Source organism: Carassius gibelio, chromosome A11 (assembly GCF_023724105.1).
Source record: "Carassius gibelio isolate Cgi1373 ecotype wild population from Czech Republic chromosome A11, carGib1.2-hapl.c, whole genome shotgun sequence".
Taxonomy (NCBI): Eukaryota; Metazoa; Chordata; class Actinopteri; order Cypriniformes; family Cyprinidae; genus Carassius; species Carassius gibelio.
In genome coordinates this window covers 24,776,429-24,799,519 of record NC_068381.1, presented here as the reverse complement: position 1 = coordinate 24,799,519, position 23,091 = coordinate 24,776,429, and the positions used below count along the sequence as shown (strand labels likewise).

Genomic DNA, 23,091 nt, shown 5'->3' with positions numbered 1-23,091 from the left:
AACAACAAAATAAGCCGGAGAAAAACAAGCACAGAGCGAGCCAGCCAGGAGTCGAACCTAGAATCTTCTGATCCGTAGTCAGACGCGTTATCCATTGCGCCACTGGCCCACCAAAAGTAAAGACCCCCGATTGTTACAGACTTGTTGGTTTTCGATGTGACGGTGGCAAGCATTGATGTCTGCTCATTCTCACCTTGTTATCAGGAGAACAGACTACCAGCCCTCCAGCCCTCCAGCCCACCAGCCCAGCAGCCCACGAGCCCTCCAGCCCACCATCCCTCCCTGGTGGTCTAGTGGTTAGGATTCGGCGCTCTCACCGCCGCGGCCCGGGTTCGATTCCCGGTCAGAGAAAGCTCTTTTGCCTTCCAATTGTGGACTGCGAATTCAAGCTCTGCTGACAGCTGTGAGAAAGCCAGCTCCAAGCCAAAACATTGGTGGGAACATGAAAAAAACACCTCCTTCGAGCCGGAGTTGAACCAGCGACCTAAGGATGGCCAACACTCCAACCTACAGTCCTCCGCTCTACCAGCTGAGCTATCGAAGGGGCTAAGGGCTAGTCAGAACCACGACATATCAGGGTTCTGTAGCTCTACTGCTGGCCAAAAAGTCACTTCTGGTGCAGGAAGATTTGCTGGATCAGAACCTCGACATATCAGGGTTCTGTAGCTCTACTGCTGGCCAAAAAGTCACTTCTGGTGCAGGAAGATTTGCTGGATTTTTGAGGAGGGAAGCAAAAAGGAGCATGCATTCCCATACCGGGAGTTGAACCCGGGCCGCCTGGGAGAAAACCAGGAATCCTAACCGCTAGACCATATGGGATTTGGACACTTTAAACTGGCCATGGGCTTCTGGTGCACTTTCCATACATGTGGTCAGCGTGGGCGAAGGACCTTGTAGTGGCCTGTTGCTTTAGTTCTGTGACTGTAACAATGTGATAATAATTTGGCAAAACAAGAATTATGCAAAAGGACGGTTTTCTGAATTATATAGTGTTGTATGCATTCAGGGAATCTGTTTTTTCACTCAACCCGGGGGTTCAGTGTATTTGGGCAGATTCCTGTGATTGCAGAATTGATTCCTCAAACTGGTAATTAAGCTCTTGTCCAAGTGAAAATACTCGTGTCATCCATTTGAAAACACACACGGCAACCTTTATCTAGAGGAAAAACTGGAGTCAACCCCTGGCTGCGTACAAGAAAACCAGGAATCCTAACTGCTAGACCATATGGGAACTGGCCAGCTTTAACTGGCCACAAGCTTGTGGGCCACTTTCCATAAATGTGGCCAGTGTGGGCGCAGGGTTTTGTAGTGGCCTGTTGCTTTTGGTGTGTGACTGTAACAATGTGATAATAATTTGGCAATACAAGAATCATCCGAAGGGACGGTTTACTGAAATATATAGTGTTGCATGCATTCAAGGGACATGTTTGTTGACTCACACAAGGTTCAGTTTTTTGGCCAGAATCCTGTGATTGCTGAATTTATACCTCGAACTGCTAATTAAGGTCTTGTCCAGGTGAAAATACTTGTGTCATGCATCTGAAAACACACATGGCAACCGTTATCTAGAGGAAAAACTGCCTATCGTCGGTCTGTCAAGGTACAAAACTGACATGTTGTGAGGTTAATAATGAAAGTGAGACCAATTTTTAATATGCTGATTATTCGCTCGTTCAGTTTAATGCAGATTACAAATTATTCTCAATGTCCAGGTGGCAATTAGTGATAAGGCTTCAAAATGGCAAGCCTGTGACATCAAAACCACATGGCATTGCACCCTTCAAAGTAGTAAAGCGGTTACAGAGTAGCGATGAAATTGTTCATTCTAGAATCAACTGGCCCACCAGCCTGCATTTTGTGAGACGAATGGCAATACCAAAGCATGTCCGTGTCTCCCCTAGACATCGGAATGGGTGTGCAGAATGTGCCTTTTTTTGGAAAAAATAGAAGAATGCCTAGAGAGTTGCCTTTTCTTTTGGACTTTGGAGAAAAAAAACACAACAACAAAATAAGCCGGAGAAAAACAAGCACAGAGCGAGCCAGCCAGGAGTCGAACCTAGAATCTTCTGATCCGTAGTCAGATGCGTTATCCATTGCGCCACTGGCCCACCAAAAGTAAAGACCCCCGATTGTTACAGACTTGTTGGTTTTCGATGTGACGGTGGCAAGCATTGATGTCTGCTCATTCTCACCTTGTTATCAGGAGAACAGACTACCAGCCCTCCAGCCCTCCAGCCCACCAGCCCAGCAGCCCACGAGCCCTCCCTGGTGGTCTAGTGGTTAGGATTCGGCGCTCTCACCGCCGCGGCCCGGGTTCGATTCCCGGTCAGGGAAAGCTCTTTTGCCTTCCAATTGTGGACTGCGAATTCAAGCTCTGCTGACAGCTGTGAGAAAGCCAGCTCCAAGCCAAAACATTGGTGGGAACATGAAAAAAACACCTCCTTCGAGCCGGAGTTGAACCAGCGACCTAAGGATGGCCAACACTCCAACCTACAGTCCTCCGCTCTACCAGCTGAGCTATCGAAGGGGCTAAGGGCTAGTCAGAACCTCGACATATCAGGGTTCTGTAGCTCTACTGCTGGCCAAAAAGTCACTTCTGGTGCAGGAAGATTTGCTGGATTTTTGAGGAGGGAAGCAAAAAGGAGCATGCATTCCCATACCGGGAGTTGAACCCGGGCCGCCTGGGTGAAAACCAGGAATCCTAACCGCTAGACCATATGGGATCTGGACACTTTAAACTGGCCATGGGCTTCTGGCGCACTTTCCATACATGTGGTCAGCGTGGGCGCAGGACCTTGTAGTGGCCTGTTGCTTTAGTTCTGTGACTGTAACAATGTGATAATAATTTGGCAAAACAAGAATTATCCAAAAGGACGGTTTTCTGAATTATATAGTGTTGTATGCATTCAGGGAATCTGTTTTTTCACTCAACCCGGGGGTTCAGTGTATTTGGGCAGATTCCTGTGATTGCAGAATTGATTCCTCAAACTGGTAATTAAGCTCTTGACCAAGTGAAAATCCTCGTGTCATCCATTTGAAAATACACAGGGCAACCTTTATCTAGAGGAAAAACTGGAGTCAACCCCTGGCTGCGTACGAGAAAACCAGGAATCCTAACTGCTAGACCATATGGGAACTGGCCAGCTTTAACTGGCCACAAGCTTGTGGGCCACTTTCCATAAATGTGGCCAGTGTGGGCGCAGGGTTTTGTAGTGGCCTGTTGCTTTTGGTGTGTGACTGTAACAATGTGATAATAATTTGGCAATACAAGAATCATCCGAAGGGACGGTTTACTGAAATATATAGTGTTGCATGCATTCAAGGGACATGTTTGTTGACTCACACATGGTTCAGTTTTTTGGCCAGAATCCTGTGATTGCTGAATTTATACCTCGAACTGGTAATTAAGGTCTTGTCCAGGTGAAAATACTTGTGTCATGCATCTGAAAACACACATGGCAACCGTTATCTAGAGGAAAAACTGCCTATCGTCGGTCTGTCAAGGTACAAAACTGACATGTTGTGAGGTTAATAATGAAAGTGAGACCAATTTTTAATATGCTGATTATTCGCTCGTTCAGTTTAATGCAGATTACAAATTATTCTCAATGTCCAGGTGGCAATTAGTGATAAGGCTTCAAAATGGCAAGCCTGTGACATCAAAACCACATGGCATTGCACCCTTCAAAGTAGTAAAGCGGTTACAGAGTAGCGATGAAATTGTTCATTCTAGAATCAACTGGCCCACCAGCCAGCATTTTGTGAGATGAATGGCAATACCAAAGCATGTCCGTGTCTCCCCTAGACATCGGAATGGGTGTGCAGAATGTGCCTTTTTTTGGAAAAAATAGAAGAATGCCTAGAGAGTTGCCTTTTCTTTTGGACTTTGGAGAAAAAAAACACAACAACAAAATAAGCCGGAGAAAAACAAGCACAGAGCGAGCCAGCCAGGAGTCAAACCTAGAATCCTCTGATCCGTAGTCAGACGCGTTATCCATTGCGCCACTGGTCCACCATCAGTAAAGACCCCGATTATTACATACTTGTTGGTTTTCGATGTGACGGTGGCAAGCATTGATGTCTGCTCATTCTCACCTTGTTATCAGGAGAACAGACTACCAGCCCTCCAGCCCACCAGCCCACCAGCCCACCAGCCCACGAGCCCTCCAGCCCTCCTGCCCACCAGCCCACGAGCCCTCCAGCCCACCATCCAACCCTGGTGGTCTAGTGGTTAGGATTCGGCGCTCTCACCGCCGCGGCCCGGGTTCGATTCCCGGTCAGGGAAAGCTCTTTTGCCTTCCAATTGTGGACTGCGAATTCAAGCTCTGCTGACAGCTGTGAGAAAGCCAGCTCCAAGCCAAAACATTGGTGGGAACATGAAAAAAACACCTCCTTCGAGCCGGAGTTGAACCAGCGACCTAAGGATGGCCAACACTCCAACCTACAGTCCTCCGCTCTACCAGCTGAGCTATCGAAGGGGCTAAATGCTAGTCAGAACCTCGACATATCAGGGTTCTGTAGCTCTACTGCTGGCCAAAAAGTCACTTCTGGTGCAGGAAGATTTGCTGGATCAGAACCTCGACATATCAGGGTTCTGTAGCTCTACTGCTGGCCAAAAAGTCACTTCTGGTGCAGGAAGATTTGCTGGATTTTTGAGGAGGGAAGCAAAAAGGAGCATGCATTCCCATACCGGGAGTTGAACCCGGGCCGCCTGGGTGAAAACCAGGAATCCTAACCGCTAGACCATATGGGATTTGGACACTTTAAACTGGCCATGGGCTTCTGGCGCACTTTCCATACATGTGGTCAGCGTGGGCGCAGGACCTTGTAGTGGCCTGTTGCTTTAGTTCTGTGACTGTAACAATGTGATAATAATTTGGCAAAACAAGAATTATGCAAAATGACGGTTTTCTGAATTATATAGTGTTGTATGCATTCAGGGAATCTGTTTTTTCACTCAACCCGGGGGTTCAGTGTATTTGGGCAGATTCCTGTGATTGCAGAATTGATTCCTCAAACTGGTAATTAAGCTCTTGTCCAAGTGAAAATACTCGTGTCATCCATTTGAAAACACACACGGCAACCTTTATCTAGAGGAAAAACTGGAGTCAACCCCTGGCTGCGTACAAGAAAACCAGGAATCCTAACTGCTAGACCATATGGGAACTGGCCAGCTTTAACTGGCCACAAGCTTGTGGGCCACTTTCCATAAATGTGGCCAGTGTGGGCGCAAGGTTTTGTAGTGGCCTGTTGCTTTTGGTGTGTGACTGTAACAATGTGATAATAATTTGGAAATACAAGAATCATCCGAAGGGACGGTTTACTGAAATATATAGTGTTGCATGCATTCAAGGGACATGTTTGTTGACTCACACATGGTTCAGTTTTTTGGCCAGAATCCTGTGATTGCTGAATTTATACCTCGAACTGGTAATTAAGGTCTTGTCCAGGTGAAAATACTTGTGTCATGCATCTGAAAACACACATGGCAACCGTTATCTAGAGGAAAAACTGCCTATCGTCGGTCTGTCAAGGTACAAAACTGACATGTTGTGAGGTTAATAATGAAAGTGAGACCAATTTTTAATATGCTGATTATTCACTCGTTCAGTTTAATGCAGATTACAAATTATTCTCAATGTCCAGGTGGCAATTAGTGATAAGGCTTCAAAATGGCAAGCCTGTGACATCAAAACCACATGGCATTGCACCCTTCAAAGTAGTAAAGCGGTTACAGAGTAGCGATGAAATTGTTCATTCTAGAATCAACTGGCCCACCAGCCTGCATTTTGTGAGACGAATGGCAATACCAAAGCATGTCCGTGTCTCCCCTAGACATCGGAATGGGTGTGCAGAATGTGCCTTTTTTTGGAAAAAATAGAAGAATGCCTAGAGAGTTGCCTTTTCTTTTGGACTTTGGAGAAAAAAAAACACAACAACAAAATAAGCCGGAGAAAAACAAGCACAGAGCGAGCCAGCCAGGAGTCGAACCTAGAATCTTCTGATCCGTAGTCAGACGCGTTATCCATTGCGCCACTGGCCCACCAAAAGTAAAGACCCCCGATTGTTACAGACTTGTTGGTTTTCGATGTGACGGTGGCAAGCATTGATGTCTGCTCATTCTCACCTTGTTATCAGGAGAACAGACTACCAGCCCTCCAGCCCTCCAGCCCACCAGCCCAGAAGCCCACGAGCCCTCCAGCCCACCATCCCTCCCTGGTGGTCTAGTGGTTAGGATTCGGCGCTCTCACCGCCGCGGCCCGGGTTCGATTCCCGGTCAGGGAAAGCTCTTTTGCCTTCCAATTGTGGACTGCGAATTCAAGCTCTGCTGACAGCTGTGAGAAAGCCAGCTCCAAGCCAAAACATTGGTGGGAACATGAAAAAAACACCTCATTATTCGAGCCGGAGTTGAACCAGCGACCTAAGGATGGCCAACACTCCAACCTACAGTCCTCCGCTCTACCAGCTGAGCTAACGAAGGGGCTAAGGGCTAGTCAGAACCTCGACATATCAGGGTTCTGTAGCTCTACTGCTGGCCAAAAAGTCACTTCTGGTGCAGGAAGATTTGCTGGATTTTTGAGGAGGGAAGCAAAAAGGAGCATGCATTCCCATACCGGGAGTTGAACCCGGGCCGCCTGGGTGAAAACCAGGAATCCTAACCGCTAGACCATATGGGATCTGGACACTTTAAACTGGCCATGGGCTTCTGGCGCACTTTCCATACATGTGGTCAGCGTGGGCGCAGGACCTTGTAGTGGCCTGTTGCTTTAGTTCTGTGACTGTAACAATGTGATAATAATTTGGCAAAACAAGAATTATCCAAAAGGACGGTTTTCTGAATTATATAGTGTTGTATGCATTCAGGGAATCTGTTTTTTCACTCAACCCGGGGGTTCAGTGTATTTGGGCAGATTCCTGTGATTGCAGAATTGATTCCTCAAACTGGTAATTAAGGTCTTGTCCAGGTGAAAATACTTGTGTCATGCATCTGAAAACACACATGGCAACCGTTATCTAGAGGAAAAACTGCCTATCGTCGGTCTGTCAAGGTACAAAACTGACATGTTGTGAGGTTAATAATGAAAGTGAGACCAATTTTTAATATGCTGATTATTCACTCGTTCAGTTTAATGCAGATTACAAATTATTCTCAATGTCCAGGTGGCAATTAGTGATAAGGCTTCAAAATGGCAAGCCTGTGACATCAAAACCACATGGCATTGCACCCTTCAAAGTAGTAAAGCGGTTACAGAGTAGCGATGAAATTGTTCATTCTAGAATCAACTGGCCCACCAGCCTGCATTTTGTGAGACGAATGGCAATACCAAAGCATGTCCGTGTCTCCCCTAGACATCGGAATGGGTGTGCAGAATGTGCCTTTTTTTGGAAAAAATAGAAGAATGCCTAGAGAGTTGCCTTTTCTTTTGGACTTTGGAGAAAAAAAAACACAACAACAAAATAAGCCGGAGAAAAACAAGCACAGAGCGAGCCAGCCAGGAGTCGAACCTAGAATCTTCTGATCCGTAGTCAGACGCGTTATCCATTGCGCCACTGGCCCACCAAAAGTAAAGACCCCCGATTGTTACAGACTTGTTGGTTTTCGATGTGACGGTGGCAAGCATTGATGTCTGCTCATTCTCACCTTGTTATCAGGAGAACAGACTACCAGCCCTCCAGCCCTCCAGCCCACCAGCCCAGAAGCCCACGAGCCCTCCAGCCCACCATCCCTCCCTGGTGGTCTAGTGGTTAGGATTCGGCGCTCTCACCGCCGCGGCCCGGGTTCGATTCCCGGTCAGGGAAAGCTCTTTTGCCTTCCAATTGTGGACTGCGAATTCAAGCTCTGCTGACAGCTGTGAGAAAGCCAGCTCCAAGCCAAAACATTGGTGGGAACATGAAAAAAACACCTCATTCGAGCCGGAGTTGAACCAGCGACCTAAGGATGGCCAACACTCCAACCTACAGTCCTCCGCTCTACCAGCTGAGCTAACGAAGGGGCTAAGGGCTAGTCAGAACCTCGACATATCAGGGTTCTGTAGCTCTACTGCTGGCCAAAAAGTCACTTCTGGTGCAGGAAGATTTGCTGGATTTTTGAGGAGGGAAGCAAAAAGGAGCATGCATTCCCATACCGGGAGTTGAACCCGGGCCGCCTGGGTGAAAACCAGGAATCCTAACCGCTAGACCATATGGGATTTGGACACTTTAAACTGGCCATGGGCTTCTGGCGCACTTTCCATACATGTGGTCAGCGTGGGCGCAGGACCTTGTAGTGGCCTGTTGCTTTAGTTCTGTGACTGTAACAATGTGATAATAATTTGGCAAAACAAGAATTATGCAAAATGACGGTTTTCTGAATTATATAGTGTTGTATGCATTCAGGGAATCTGTTTTTTCACTCAACCCGGGGGTTCAGTGTATTTGGGCAGATTCCTGTGATTGCAGAATTGATTCCTCAAACTGGTAATTAAGCTCTTGTCCAAGTGAAAATACTCGTGTCATCCATTTGAAAACACACACGGCAACCTTTATCTAGAGGAAAAACTGGAGTCAACCCCTGGCTGCGTACAAGAAAACCAGGAATCCTAACTTCTAGACCATATGGGAACTGGCCAGCTTTAACTGGCCACAAGCTTGTGGGCCACTTTCCATAAATGTGGCCAGTGTGGGCGCAAGGTTTTGTAGTGGCCTGTTGCTTTTGGTGTGTGACTGTAACAATGTGATAATAATTTGGCAATACAAGAATCATCCGAAGGGACGGTTTACTGAAATATATAGTGTTGCATGCATTCAAGGGACATGTTTGTTGACTCACACATGGTTCAGTTTTTTGGCCAGAATCCTGTGATTGCTGAATTTATACCTCGAACTGGTAATTAAGGTCTTGTCCAGGTGAAAATACTTGTGTCATGCATCTGAAAACACACATGGCAACCGTTATCTAGAGGAAAAACTGCCTATCGTCGGTCTGTCAAGGTACAAAACTGACATGTTGTGAGGTTAATAATGAAAGTGAGACCAATTTTTAATATGCTGATTATTCACTCGTTCAGTTTAATGCAGATTACAAATTATTCTCAATGTCCAGGTGGCAATTAGTGATAAGGCTTCAAAATGGCAAGCCTGTGACATCAAAACCACATGGCATTGCACCCTTCAAAGTAGTAAAGCGGTTACAGAGTAGCGATGAAATTGTTCATTCTAGAATCAACTGGCCCACCAGCCTGCATTTTGTGAGACGAATGGCAATACCAAAGCATGTCCGTGTCTCCCCTAGACATCGGAATGGGTGTGCAGAATGTGCCTTTTTTTGGAAAAAATAGAAGAATGCCTAGAGAGTTGCCTTTTCTTTTGGACTTTGGAGAAAAAAAAACACAACAACAAAATAAGCCGGAGAAAAACAAGCACAGAGCGAGCCAGCCAGGAGTCGAACCTAGAATCTTCTGATCCGTAGTCAGACACGTTATCCATTGCGCCACTGGCCCACCAAAAGTAAAGACCCCCGATTGTTACAGACTTGTTGGTTTTCGATGTGACGGTGGCAAGCATTGATGTCTGCTCATTCTCACCTTGTTATCAGGAGAACAGACTACCAGCCCTCCAGCCCTCCAGCCCTCCAGCCCTCCAGCCCACCAGCCCAGCAGCCCACGAGCCCTCCAGCCCACCATCCCTCCCTGGTGGTCTAGTGGTTAGGATTCGGCGCTCTCACCGCCGCGGCCCGGGTTCGATTCCCGGTCAGGGAAAGCTCTTTTGCCTTCCAATTGTGGACTGCGAATTCAAGCTCTGCTGACAGCTGTGAGAAAGCCAGCTCCAAGCCAAAACATTGGTGGGAACATGAAAAAAACACCTCCTTCGAGCCGGAGTTGAACCAGCGACCTAAGGATGGCCAACACTCCAACCTACAGTCCTCCGCTCTACCAGCTGAGCTATCGAAGGGGCTAAGGGCTAGTCAGAACCTCGACATATAAGGGTTCTGTAGCTCTACTGCTGGCCAAAAAGTCACTTCTGGTGCAGGAAGATTTGCTGGATTTTTGAGGAGGGAAGCAAAAAGGAGCATGCATTCCCATACCGGGAGTTGAACCCGGGCCGCCTGGGTGAAAACCAGGAATCCTAACCGCTAGACCATATGGGATCTGGACACTTTAAACTGGCCATGGGCTTCTGGCGCACTTTCCATACGTGTGGTCAGCGTGGGCGCAGGACCTTGTAGTGGCCTGTTGCTTTAGTTCTGTGACTGTAACAATGTGATAATAATTTGGCAAAACAAGAATTATCCAAAAGGACGGTTTTCTGAATTATATAGTGTTGTATGCATTCAGGGAATCTGTTTTTTCACTCAACCCGGGGGTTCAGTGTATTTGGGCAGATTCCTGTGATTGCAGAATTGATTCCTCAAACTGGTAATTAAGCTCTTGTCCAAGTGAAAATACTCGTATCATCCATTTGAAAACACACACGGCAACCTTTATCTAGAGGAAAAACTGCCTATCGTCGGTCTGTCAAGGTACAAAACTGACATGTTGTGAGGTTAATAATGAAAGTGAGACCAATTTTTAATCCGCAAAATTGCTGATTATTCGCTCGTTCAGTTTAATGCAGATTACAAATTATTCTCAATGTCCAGGTGGCAATTAGTGATAAGGCTTCAAAATGGCAAGCCTGTGACATCAAAACCACATGGCATTGCACCCTTCAAAGTAGTAAAGCGGTTACAGAGTAGCGATGAAATTGTTCTTTCTAGAATCAACTGGCCCACCAGCCTGCATTTTGTGAGACGAATGGCAATACCAAAGCATGTCCGTGTCTCCCCTAGACATCGGAATGGGTGTGCAGAATGTGCCTTTTTTTGGAAAAAATAGAAGAATGCCTAGAGAGTTGCCTTTTCTTTTGGACTTTGGAGAAAAAAAACACAACAACAAAATAAGCCGGAGAAAAACAAGCACAGAGCGAGCCAGCCAGGAGTCGAACCTAGAATCTTCTGATCCGTAGTCAGACGCGTTATCCATTGCGCCACTGGCCCACCAAAAGTAAAGACCCCCGATTGTTACAGACTTGTTGGTTTTCGATGTGACGGTGGCAAGCATTGATGTCTGCTCATTCTCACCTTGTTATCAGGAGAACAGACTACCAGCCCTCCAGCCCTCCAGCCCTCCAGCCCACCAGCCCAGCAGCCCACGAGCCCTCCAGCCCACCATCCCTCCCTGGTGGTCTAGTGGTTAGGATTCGGCGCTCTCACCGCCGCGGCCCGGGTTCGATTCCCGGTCAGAGAAAGCTCTTTTGCCTTCCAATTGTGGACTGCGAATTCAAGCTCTGCTGACAGCTGTGAGAAAGCCAGCTCCAAGCCAAAACATTGGCGGGAACATGAAAAAAACACCTCCTTCGAGCCGGAGTTGAACCAGCGACCTAAGGATGGCCAACACTCCAACCTACAGTCCTCCGCTCTACCAGCTGAGCTATCGAAGGGGCTAAGGGCTAGTCAGAACCTCGACATATCAGGGTTCTGTAGCTCTACTGCTGGCCAAAAAGTCACTTCTGGTGCAGGAAGATTTGCTGGATTTTTGAGGAGGGAAGCAAAAAGGAGCATGCATTCCCATACCGGGAGTTGAACCCGGGCCGCCTGGGTGAAAACCAGGAATCCTAACGGCTAGACCATATGGGATCTGGACACTTTAAACTGGCCATGGGCTTCTGGCGCACTTTCCATACATGTGGTCAGCGTGGGCGCAGGACCTTGTAGTGGCCTGTTGCTTTAGTTCTGTGACTGTAACAATGTGATAATAATTTGGCAAAACAAGAATTATCCAAAAGGACGGTTTTCTGAATTATATAGTGTTGTATGCATTCAGGGAATCTGTTTTTTCACTCAACCCGGGGGTTCAGTGTATTTGGGCAGATTCCTGTGATTGCAGAATTGATTCCTCAAACTGGTAATTAAGCTCTTGTCCAAGTGAAAATACTTGTGTCATGCATCTGAAAACACACATGGCAACCGTTATCTAGAGGAAAAACTGCCTATCGTCGGTCTGTCAAGGTACAAAACTGACATGTTGTGAGGTTAATAATGAAAGTGAGACCAATTTTTAATATGCTGATTATTCGCTCGTTCAGTTTAATGCAGATTACAAATTATTCTCAATGTCCAGGTGGCAATTAGTGATAAGGCTTCAAAATGGCAAGCCTGTGACATCAAAACCACATGGCATTGCACCCTTCAAAGTAGTAAAGCGGTTACAGAGTAGCAATGAAATTGTTAATTCTAGAATCAACTGGCCCACCAGCCTGCATTTTGTGAGACGAATGGCAATACCAAAGCATGTCCGTGTCTCCCCTAGACATCAGAATGGGTGTGCAGAATGTGCCTTTTTTTGGAAAAAATAGAAGAATGCCTAGAGAGTTGCCTTTTGTTTTGGACTTTGGAGAAAAAAAACACAACAACAAAATAAGCCGGAGAAAAACAAGCACAGAGCGAGCCAGCCAGGAGTCGAACCTAGAATCTTCTGATCCGTAGTCAGACGCGTTATCCATTGCGCCACTGGCCCACCAAAAGTAAAGACCCCCGATTGTTACAGACTTGTTGGTTTTCGATGTGACGGTGGCAAGCATTGATGTCTGCTCATTCTCACCTTGTTATCAGGAGAACAGACTACCAGCCCTCCAGCCCTCCAGCCCACCAGCCCAGAAGCCCACGAGCCCTCCAGCCCACCATCCCTCCCTGGTGGTCTAGTGGTTAGGATTCGGCGCTCTCACCGCCGCGGCCCGGGTTCGATTCCCGGTCAGGGAAAGCTCTTTTGCCTTCCAATTGTGGACTGCGAATTCAAGCTCTGCTGACAGCTGTGAGAAAGCCAGCTCCAAGCCAAAACATTGGTGGGAACATGAAAAAAACACCTCATTCGAGCCGGAGTTGAACCAGCGACCTAAGGATGGCCAACACTCCAACCTACAGTCCTCCGCTCTACCAGCTGAGCTATCGAAGGGGCTAAGGGCTAGTCAGAACCTCGACATATCAGGGTTCTGTAGCTCTACTGCTGGCCAAAAAGTCACTTCTGGTGCAGGAAGATTTGCTGGATTTTTGAGGAGGGAAGCAAAAAGGAGCATGCATTCCCATACCGGGAGTTGAACCCGGGCCGCCTGGGTGAAAACCAGGAATCCTAACCGCTAGACCATATGGGATCTGGACACTTTAAACTGGCCATGGGCTTCTGGCGCACTTTCCATACATGTGGTCAGCGTGGGCGCAGGACCTTGTAGTGGCCTGTTGCTTTAGTTCTGTGACTGTAACAATGTGATAATAATTTGGCAAAACAAGAATTATGCAAAATGACGGTTTTCTGAATTATATAGTGTTGTATGCATTCAGGGAATCTGTTTTTTCACTCAACCCGGGGGTTCAGTGTATTTGGGCAGATTCCTGTGATTGCAGAATTGATTCCTCAAACTGGTAATTAAGCTCTTGTCCAAGTGAAAATACTCGTGTCATCCATTTGAAAACACACACGGCAACCTTTATCTAGAGGAAAAACTGGAGTCAACCCCTGGCTGCGTACAAGAAAACCAGGAATCCTAACTGCTAGACCATATGGGAACTGGCCAGCTTTAACTGGCCACAAGCTTGTGGGCCACTTTCCATAAATGTGGCCAGTGTGGGCGCAAGGTTTTGTAGTGGCCTGTTGCTTTTGGTGTGTGACTGTAACAATGTGATAATAATTTGGCAATACAAGAATCATCCGAAGGGACGGTTTACTGAAATATATAGTGTTGCATGCATTCAAGGGACATGTTTGTTGACTCACACATGGTTCAGTTTTTTGGCCAGAATCCTGTGATTGCTGAATTTATACCTCGAACTGGTAATTAAGGTCTTGTCCAGGTGAAAATACTTGTGTCATGCATCTGAAAACACACATGGCAACCGTTATCTAGAGGAAAAACTGCCTATCGTCGGTCTGTCAAGGTACAAAACTGACATGTTGTGAGGTTAATAATGAAAGTGAGACCAATTTTTAATATGCTGATTATTCGCTCGTTCAGTTTAATGCAGATTACAAATTATTCTCAATGTCCAGGTGGCAATTAGTGATAAGGCTTCAAAATGGCAAGCCTGTGACATCAAAACCACATGGCATTGCACCCTTCAAAGTAGTAAAGCGGTTACAGAGTAGCGATGAAATTGTTCATTCTAGAATCAACTGGCCCACCAGCCTGCATTTTGTGAGACGAATGGCAATACCAAAGCATGTCCGTGTCTCCCCTAGACATCGGAATGGGTGTGCAGAATGTGCCTTTTTTTGGAAAAAATAGAAGAATGCCTAGAGAGTTGCCTTTTCTTTTGGACTTTGGAGAAAAAAAAACACAACAACAAAATAAGCCGGAGAAAAACAAGCACAGAGCGAGCCAGCCAGGAGTCGAACCTAGAATCTTCTTATCCGTAGTCAGACGCGTTATCCATTGTGCCACTGGCCCACCAAAAGTAAAGACCCCCGATTGTTACAGACTTGTTGGTTTTCGATGTGACGGTGGCAAGCATTGATGTCTGCTCATTCTCACCTTGTTATCAGGAGAACAGACTACCAGCCCTCCAGCCCTCCAGCCCTCCAGCCCACCAGCCCAGCAGCCCACGAGCCCTCCAGCCCACCATCCCTCCCTGGTGGTCTAGTGGTTAGGATTCGGCGCTCTCACCGCCGCGGCCCGGGTTCGATTCCCGGTCAGGGAAAGCTCTTTTGCCTTCCAATTGTGGACTGCGAATTTAAGCTCTGCTGACAGCTGTGAGAAAGCCAGCTCCAAGCCAAAACATTGGTGGGAACATGAAAAAAACACCTCCTTCGAGCCGGAGTTGAACCAGCGACCTAAGGATGGCCAACACTCCAACCTACAGTCCTCCGCTCTACCAGCTGAGCTATCGAAGGGGCTAAGGGCTAGTCAGAACCTCGACATATCAGGGTTCTGTAGCTCTACTGCTGGCCAAAAAGTCACTTCTGGTGCAGGAAGATTTGCTGGATTTTTGAGGAGGGAAGCAAAAAGGAGCATGCATTCCCATACCGGGAGTTGAACCCGGGCCGCTTGGGTGAAAACCAGGAATCCTAACCGCTAGACCATATGGGATCTGGACACTTTAAACTGGCCATGGGCTTCTGGCGCACTTTCCATACGTGTGGTCAGCGTGGGCGCAGGACCTTGTAGTGGCCTGTTGCTTTAGTTCTTTATAGTTTTTCACTCAACCCGGGGGTTCAGTGTATTTGGGCAGATTCCTGTGATTGCAGAATTGATTCCTCAAACTGGTAATTAAGCTCTTGTCCAAGTGAAAATACTTGTGTCATGCATCTGAAAACACACATGGCAACCGTTATCTAGAGGAAAAACTGCCTATCGTCGGTCTGTCAAGGTACAAAACTGACATGTTGTGAGGTTAATAATGAAAGTGAGACCAATTTTTAATCCGCAAAATTGCTGATTATTCGCTCGTTCAGTTTAATGCAGATTACAAATTATTCTCAATGTCCAGGTGGCAATTAGTGATAAGGCTTCAAAATGGCAAGCCTGTGACATCAAAACCACATGGCATTGCACCCTTCAAAGTAGTAAAGCGGTTAAAGAGTAGCGATGAAATTGTTCTTTCTAGAATCAACTGGCCCACCAGCCTGCATTTTGTGAGACGAATGGCAATACCAAAGCATGTCCGAGCCCACGAGCCCACGAGCCCTCCAGCCCTCCTGCCCACCAGCCCACGAGCCCTCCAGCCCACCATCCATCCCTGGTGGTCTAGTGGTTAGGATTCGGTGCTCTCACCGCCGCGGCCCGGGTTCGATTCCAGGGAAAGCTCTTTTGCCTTCCAATTGTGGACTGCGAATTCAAGCTCTGCTGACAGCTGTGAGAAAGCCAGCTCCAAGCCAAAACATTAGTGGGAACATGAAAAAAACACCTCCTGCAAGCCGGAGTTGAACCAGCGACCTAAGGCGACCTGCAAGCCGGAGTTGAACCAGCGACCTAAGGATGGCCAACACTCCAACCTACAGTCCCCCGCTCTACCAGCTGAGCTATCGAAGGGGCTAAGGGCTAGTCAGAACCTCGACATATCAGGGTTCTGTAGCTCTACTGCTGGCCAAAAAGTCACTTCTGGTGCAGGAAGATTTGCTGGATCAGAACCTCGACATATCAGGGTTCTGTAGCTCTACTGCTGGCCAAAAAGTCACTTCTGGTGCAGGAAGATTTGCTGGATTTTTGAGGAGGGAAGCAAAAAGGAGCATGCATTCCCATACCGGGAGTTGAACCCGGGCCGCCTGGGTGAAAACCAGGAATCCTAACCGCTAGACCATATGGGATTTGGACACTTTAAACTGGCCATGGCCTTCTGGCGCACTTTCCATACATGTGGTCAGCGTGGGCGCAGGACCTTGTAGTGGCCTGTTGCTTTAGTTCTGAGACTGTAACAATGTGATAATAATTTGGCAAAACAAGAATTATGCAAAAGGACGGTTTTCTGAATTATATAGTGTTGTATGCATTCAGGGAATCTGTTTTTTCACTCAACCCGGGGGTTCAGTGTATTTGGGCAGATTCCTGTGATTGCAGAATTGATTCCTCAAACTGGTAATTAAGCTCTTGTCCAAGTGAAAATACTCGTGTCATCCATTTGAAAACACACACGGCAACCTTTATCTAGAGGAAAAACTGGAGTCAACCCCTGGCTGCGTACAAGAAAACCAGGAATCCTAACTGCTAGACCATATGGGAACTGGCCAGCTTTAACTGGCCACAAGCTTGTGGGCCACTTTCCATAAATGTGGCCAGTGTGGGCGCAGGGTTTTGTAGTGGCCTGTTGCTTTTGGTGTGTGACTGTAACAATGTGATAATAATTTGGCAATACAAGAATCATCCGAAGGGACGGTTTACTGAAATATATAGTGTTGCATGCATTCAAGGGACATGTTTGTTGACTCACACATGGTTCAGTTTTTTGGCCAGAATCCTGTGATTGCTGAATTTATACCTCGAACTGGTAATTAAGGTCTTGTCCAGGTGAAAATACTTGTGTCATGCATCTGAAAACACACATGGCAACCGTTATCTAGAGGAAAAACTGCCTATCGTCGGTCTGTCAAGGTACAAAACTGACATGTTGTGAGGTTAATAATGAAAGTGAGACCAATTTTTAATATGCTGATTATTCGCTCGTTCAGTTTAATGCAGATTACAAATTATTCTCAATGTCCAGGTGGCAATTAGTGATAAGGCTTCAAAATGGCAAGCCTGTGACATCAAAACCACATGGCATTGCACCCTTCAAAGTAGTAAAGCGGTTACAGAGTAGCGATGAAATTGTTCTTTCTAGAATCAACTGGCCCACCAGCCTGCATTTTGTGAGACGAATGGCAATACCAAAGCATGTCCGTGTCTCCCCTAGACATCGGAATGGGTGTGCAGAATGTGCCTTTTTTTGGAAAAAATAGAAGAATGCCTAGAGAGTTGCCTTTTCTTTTGGACTTTGGAGAAAAAAAACACAACAACAAAATAAGCAGGAGAAAAACAAGCACAGAGCGAGCCAGCCAGGAGTCGAACCTAGAATCTTCTGATCCGTAGTCAGACGCGTTATCCATTGCGCCACTGGCCCACCATTAGTAAAGACCCCCGATTGTTACAGACTTGTTGGTTTTCGATGTGACGGTGGCAAGCATTGATGTCTGCTCATTCTCACCTTGTTATCAGGAGAACAGACTACCAGCCCTCCAGCCCACCAGCCCACCATCCCACAAGCCCACGAGCCCTCCAGCCCTCCTGCCCACCAGCCCACGAGCCCTCCAGCCCACCATCCATCCCTGGTGGTCTAGTGGTTAGGATTCGGCGCTCTCACCGCCGCGGCCCGGGTTCGATTCCCGGTCAGGGAAAGCTCTTTTGCCTTCCAATTGTGGACTGCGAATTCAAGCTCTGCTGACAGCTGTGAGAAAGCCAGCTCCAAGCCAAAACATTGGTGGGAACATGAAAAAAACACCTCCTTCGAGCCGGAGTTGAACCAGCGACCTAAGGATGGCCAACACTCCAACCTACAGTCCTCCGCTCTACCAGCTGAGCTATCGAAGGGGCTAAGAGCTAGTCAGAACCTCGACATATCAGGGTTCTGTAGCTCTACTGCTGGCCAAAAAGTCACTTCTGGTGCAGGAAGATTTGCTGGATCAGAACCTCGACATATCAGGGTTCTGTAGCTCTACTGCTGGCCAAAAAGTAACTTCTGGTGCAGGAAGATTTGCTGGATTTTTGAGGAGGGAAGCAAAAAGGAGCATGCATTCCCATACCGGGAGTTGAACCCGGGCCGCCTGGGTGAAAACCAGGAATCCTAACCGCTAGACCATATGGGATTTGGACACTTTAAACTGGCCATGGGCTTCTGGCGCACTTTCCATACATATGGTCAGCGTGGGCGCAGGACCTTGTAGTGGCCTGTTGCTTTAGTTCTGTGACTGTAACAATGTGATAATAATTTGGCAAAACAAGAATTATGCAAAAGGACGGTTTTCTGAATTATATAGTGTTGTATGCATTCAGGGAATCTGTTTTTTCACTCAACCCGGGGGTTCAGTGTATTTGGGCAGATTCCTGTGATTGCAGAATTGATTCCTCAAACTGGTAATTAAGCTCTTGTCCAAGTGAAAATACTCGTGTCATCCATTTGAAAACACACACGGCAACCTTTATCTAGAGGAAAAACTGGAGTCAACCCCTGGCTGCGTACAAGAAAACCAGGAATCCTAACTGCTAGACCATATGGGAACTGGCCAGCTTTAACTGGCCACAAGCTTGTGGGCCACTTTCCATAAATGTGGCCAGTGTGGGCGCAGGGTTTTGTAGTGGCCTGTTGCTTTTGGTGTGTGACTGTAACAATGTGATAATAATTTGGCAATACAAGAATCATCCGAAGGGACGGTTTACTGAAATATATAGTGTTGCATGCATTCAAGGGACATGTTTGTTGACTCACACATGGTTCAGTTTTTTGGCCAGAATCCTGTGATTGCTGAATTTATACCTCGAACTGGTAATTAAGGTCTTGTCCAGGTGAAAATACTTGTGTCATGCATCTGAAAACACACATGGCAACCGTTATCTAGAGGAAAAACTGCCTATCGTCGGTCTGTCAAGGTACAAAACTGACATGTTGTGAGGTTAATAATGAAAGTGAGACCAATTTTTAATATGCTGATTATTCGCTCGTTCAGTTTAATGCAGATTACAAATTATTCTCAATGTCCAGGTGGCAATTAGTGATAAGGCTTCAAAATGGCAAGCCTGTGACATCAAAACCACATGGCATTGCACCCTTCAAAGTAGTAAAGCGGTTACAGAGTAGCGATGAAATTGTTCATTCTAGAATCAACTGGCCCACCAGCCTGCATTTTGTGAGACGAATGGCAATACCAAAGCATGTCCGTGTCTCCCCTAGACATCGGAATGGGTGTGCAGAATGTGCCTTTTTTTGGAAAAAATAGAAGAATGCCTAGAGAGTTGCCTTTTCTTTTGGACTTTGGAGAAAAAAAAACACAACAACAAAATAAGCCGGAGAAAAACAAGCACAGAGCGAGCCAGCCAGGAGTCGAACCTAGAATCTTCTTATCCGTAGTCAGACGCGTTATCCATTGTGCCACTGGCCCACCAAAAGTAAAGACCCCCGATTGTTACAGACTTGTTGGTTTTCGATGTGACGGTGGCAAGCATTGATGTCTGCTCATTCTCACCTTGTTATCAGGAGAACAGACTACCAGCCCTCCAGCCCTCCAGCCCTCCAGCCCACCAGCCCAGCAGCCCACGAGCCCTCCAGCCCACCATCCCTCCCTGGTGGTCTAGTGGTTAGGATTCGGCGCTCTCACCGCCGCGGCCCGGGTTCGATTCCCGGTCAGGGAAAGCTCTTTTGCCTTCCAATTGTGGACTGCGAATTTAAGCTCTGCTGACAGCTGTGAGAAAGCCAGCTCCAAGCCAAAACATTGGTGGGAACATGAAAAAAACACCTCCTTCGAGCCGGAGTTGAACCAGCGACCTAAGGATGGCCAACACTCCAACCTACAGTCCTCCGCTCTACCAGCTGAGCTATCGAAGGGGCTAAGGGCTAGTCAGAACCTCGACATATCAGGGTTCTGTAGCTCTACTGCTGGCCAAAAAGTCACTTCTGGTGCAGGAAGATTTGCTGGATTTTTGAGGAGGGAAGCAAAAAGGAGCATGCATTCCCATACCGGGAGTTGAACCCGGGCCGCCTGGGTGAAAACCAGGAATCCTAACCGCTAGACCATATGGGATCTGGACACTTTAAACTGGCCATGGGCTTCTGGCGCACTTTCCATACGTGTGGTCAGCGTGGGCGCAGGACCTTGTAGTGGCCTGTTGCTTTAGTTCTTTATAGTTTTTCACTCAACCCGGGGGTTCAGTGTATTTGGGCAGATTCCTGTGATTGCAGAATTGATTCCTCAAACTGGTAATTAAGCTCTTGTCCAAGTGAAAATACTTGTGTCATGCATCTGAAAACACACATGGCAACCGTTATCTAGAGGAAAAACTGCCTATCGTCGGTCTGTCAAGGTACAAAACTGACATGTTGTGAGGTTAATAATGAAAGTGAGACCAATTTTTAATCCGCAAAATTGCTGATTATTCGCTCGTTCAGTTTAATGCAGATTACAAATTATTCTCAATGTCCAGGTGGCAATTAGTGATAAGGCTTCAAAATGGCAAGCCTGTGACATCAAAACCACATGGCATTGCACCCTTCAAAGTAGTAAAGCGGTTAAAGAGTAGCGATGAAATTGTTCTTTCTAGAATCAACTGGCCCACCAGCCTGCATTTTGTGAGACGAATGGCAATACCAAAGCATGTCCGAGCCCACGAGCCCACGAGCCCTCCAGCCCTCCTGCCCACCAGCCCACGAGCCCACCATCCATCCCTGGTGGTCTAGTGGTTAGGATTCGGTGCTCTCACCGCCGCGGCCCGGGTTCGATTCCAGGGAAAGCTCTTTTGCCTTCCAATTGTGGACTGCGAATTCAAGCTCTGCTGACAGCTGTGAGAAAGCCAGCTCCAAGCCAAAACATTAGTGGGAACATGAAAAAAACACCTCCTGCAAGCCGGAGTTGAACCAGCGACCTAAGGCGACCTGCAAGCCGGAGTTGAACCAGCGACCTAAGGATGGCCAACACTCCAACCTACAGTCCCCCGCTCTACCAGCTGAGCTATCGAAGGGGCTAAGGGCTAGTCAGAACCTCGACATATCAGGGTTCTGTAGCTCTACTGCTGGCCAAAAAGTCACTTCTGGTGCAGGAAGATTTGCTGGATCAGAACCTCGACATATCAGGGTTCTGTAGCTCTACTGCTGGCCAAAAAGTCACTTCTGGTGCAGGAAGATTTGCTGGATTTTTGAGGAGGGAAGCAAAAAGGAGCATGCATTCCCATACCGGGAGTTGAACCCGGGCCGCCTGGGTGAAAACCAGGAATCCTAACCGCTAGACCATATGGGATTTGGACACTTTAAACTGGCCATGGCCTTCTGGCGCACTTTCCATACATGTGGTCAGCGTGGGCGCAGGACCTTGTAGTGGCCTGTTGCTTTAGTTCTGAGACTGTAACAATGTGATAATAATTTGGCAAAACAAGAATTATGCAAAAGGACGGTTTTCTGAATTATATAGTGTTGTATGCATTCAGGGAATCTGTTTTTTCACTCAACCCGGGGGTTCAGTGTATTTGGGCAGATTCCTGTGATTGCAGAATTGATTCCTCAAACTGGTAATTAAGCTCTTGTCCAAGTGAAAATACTCGTGTCATCCATTTGAAAACACACACGGCAACCTTTATCTAGAGGAAAAACTGGAGTCAACCCCTGGCTGCGTACAAGAAAACCAGGAATCCTAACTGCTAGACCATATGGGAACTGGCCAGCTTTAACTGGCCACAAGCTTGTGGGCCACTTTCCATAAATGTGGCCAGTGTGGGCGCAGGGTTTTGTAGTGGCCTGTTGCTTTTGGTGTGTGACTGTAACAATGTGATAATAATTTGGCAATACAAGAATCATCCGAAGGGACGGTTTACTGAAATATATAGTGTTGCATGCATTCAAGGGACATGTTTGTTGACTCACACATGGTTCAGTTTTTTGGCCAGAATCCTGTGATTGCTGAATTTATACCTCGAACTGGTAATTAAGGTCTTGTCCAGGTGAAAATACTTGTGTCATGCATCTGAAAACACACATGGCAACCGTTATCTAGAGGAAAAACTGCCTATCGTCGGTCTGTCAAGGTACAAAACTGACATGTTGTGAGGTTAATAATGAAAGTGAGACCAATTTTTAATATGCTGATTATTCGCTCGTTCAGTTTAATGCAGATTACAAATTATTCTCAATGTCCAGGTGGCAATTAGTGATAAGGCTTCAAAATGGCAAGCCTGTGACATCAAAACCACATGGCATTGCACCCTTCAAAGTAGTAAAGCGGTTACAGAGTAGCGATGAAATTGTTCTTTCTAGAATCAACTGGCCCACCAGCCTGCATTTTGTGAGACGAATGGCAATACCAAAGCATGTCCGTGTCTCCCCTAGACATCGGAATGGGTGTGCAGAATGTGCCTTTTTTTGGAAAAAATAGAAGAATGCCTAGAGAGTTGCCTTTTCTTTTGGACTTTGGAGAAAAAAAACACAACAACAAAATAAGCCGGAGAAAAACAAGCACAGAGCGAGCCAGCCAGGAGTCGAACCTAGAATCTTCTGATCCGTAGTCAGACGCGTTATCCATTGCGCCACTGGCCCACCATTAGTAAAGACCCCCGATTGTTACAGACTTGTTGGTTTTCGATGTGACGGTGGCAAGCATTGATGTCTGCTCATTCTCACCTTGTTATCAGGAGAACAGACTACCAGCCCTCCAGCCCACCAGCCCACCATCCCACAAGCCCACGAGCCCTCCAGCCCTCCTGCCCACCAGCCCACGAGCCCTCCAGCCCACCATCCATCCCTGGTGGTCTAGTGGTTAGGATTCGGCGCTCTCACCGCCGCGGCCCGGGTTCGATTCCCGGTCAGGGAAAGCTCTTTTGCCTTCCAATTGTGGACTGCGAATTCAAGCTCTGCTGACA

General features: G+C 47.0%; 16 non-coding genes across 16 annotated transcripts; 9 read left to right on the top strand and 7 right to left on the bottom strand.

The window, feature by feature from the left end:
* Window positions 1-36: 36 nt before the first annotated feature.
* Window positions 37-109, bottom strand: trnar-acg (transfer RNA arginine (anticodon ACG)). Its single transcript has one exon. It is a non-coding gene; the product is annotated as a tRNA-Arg (tRNA).
* Window positions 110-2,262: 2,153 nt separating this feature from the next.
* Window positions 2,263-2,334, top strand: trnae-cuc (transfer RNA glutamic acid (anticodon CUC)). Its single transcript has one exon. It is a non-coding gene; the product is annotated as a tRNA-Glu (tRNA).
* Window positions 2,335-5,970: 3,636 nt separating this feature from the next.
* Window positions 5,971-6,043, bottom strand: trnar-acg (transfer RNA arginine (anticodon ACG)). The gene has a single exon. It is a non-coding gene; the product is annotated as a tRNA-Arg (tRNA).
* A 170-nt stretch (window positions 6,044-6,213) lies between these two features.
* On the top strand, window positions 6,214-6,285 carry trnae-cuc (transfer RNA glutamic acid (anticodon CUC)). Its single transcript has one exon. It is a non-coding gene; the product is annotated as a tRNA-Glu (tRNA).
* A 1,200-nt stretch (window positions 6,286-7,485) lies between these two features.
* Window positions 7,486-7,558, bottom strand: trnar-acg (transfer RNA arginine (anticodon ACG)). Its single transcript has one exon. It is a non-coding gene; the product is annotated as a tRNA-Arg (tRNA).
* Window positions 7,559-7,728: 170 nt separating this feature from the next.
* trnae-cuc (transfer RNA glutamic acid (anticodon CUC)) lies at window positions 7,729-7,800 on the top strand. Its single transcript has one exon. It is a non-coding gene; the product is annotated as a tRNA-Glu (tRNA).
* A 1,865-nt stretch (window positions 7,801-9,665) lies between these two features.
* On the top strand, window positions 9,666-9,737 carry trnae-cuc (transfer RNA glutamic acid (anticodon CUC)). The gene has a single exon. It is a non-coding gene; the product is annotated as a tRNA-Glu (tRNA).
* Window positions 9,738-10,941: 1,204 nt separating this feature from the next.
* Window positions 10,942-11,014, bottom strand: trnar-acg (transfer RNA arginine (anticodon ACG)). The gene has a single exon. It is a non-coding gene; the product is annotated as a tRNA-Arg (tRNA).
* A 1,446-nt stretch (window positions 11,015-12,460) lies between these two features.
* trnar-acg (transfer RNA arginine (anticodon ACG)) lies at window positions 12,461-12,533 on the bottom strand. The gene has a single exon. It is a non-coding gene; the product is annotated as a tRNA-Arg (tRNA).
* A 170-nt stretch (window positions 12,534-12,703) lies between these two features.
* trnae-cuc (transfer RNA glutamic acid (anticodon CUC)) lies at window positions 12,704-12,775 on the top strand. Its single transcript has one exon. It is a non-coding gene; the product is annotated as a tRNA-Glu (tRNA).
* A 1,857-nt stretch (window positions 12,776-14,632) lies between these two features.
* On the top strand, window positions 14,633-14,704 carry trnae-cuc (transfer RNA glutamic acid (anticodon CUC)). The gene has a single exon. It is a non-coding gene; the product is annotated as a tRNA-Glu (tRNA).
* Window positions 14,705-17,526: 2,822 nt separating this feature from the next.
* Window positions 17,527-17,599, bottom strand: trnar-acg (transfer RNA arginine (anticodon ACG)). The gene has a single exon. It is a non-coding gene; the product is annotated as a tRNA-Arg (tRNA).
* A 202-nt stretch (window positions 17,600-17,801) lies between these two features.
* trnae-cuc (transfer RNA glutamic acid (anticodon CUC)) lies at window positions 17,802-17,873 on the top strand. Its single transcript has one exon. It is a non-coding gene; the product is annotated as a tRNA-Glu (tRNA).
* A 1,936-nt stretch (window positions 17,874-19,809) lies between these two features.
* trnae-cuc (transfer RNA glutamic acid (anticodon CUC)) lies at window positions 19,810-19,881 on the top strand. Its single transcript has one exon. It is a non-coding gene; the product is annotated as a tRNA-Glu (tRNA).
* Window positions 19,882-22,695: 2,814 nt separating this feature from the next.
* Window positions 22,696-22,768, bottom strand: trnar-acg (transfer RNA arginine (anticodon ACG)). Its single transcript has one exon. It is a non-coding gene; the product is annotated as a tRNA-Arg (tRNA).
* A 202-nt stretch (window positions 22,769-22,970) lies between these two features.
* On the top strand, window positions 22,971-23,042 carry trnae-cuc (transfer RNA glutamic acid (anticodon CUC)). Its single transcript has one exon. It is a non-coding gene; the product is annotated as a tRNA-Glu (tRNA).
* The last annotated feature ends 49 nt before the right edge of the window (window positions 23,043-23,091 follow it).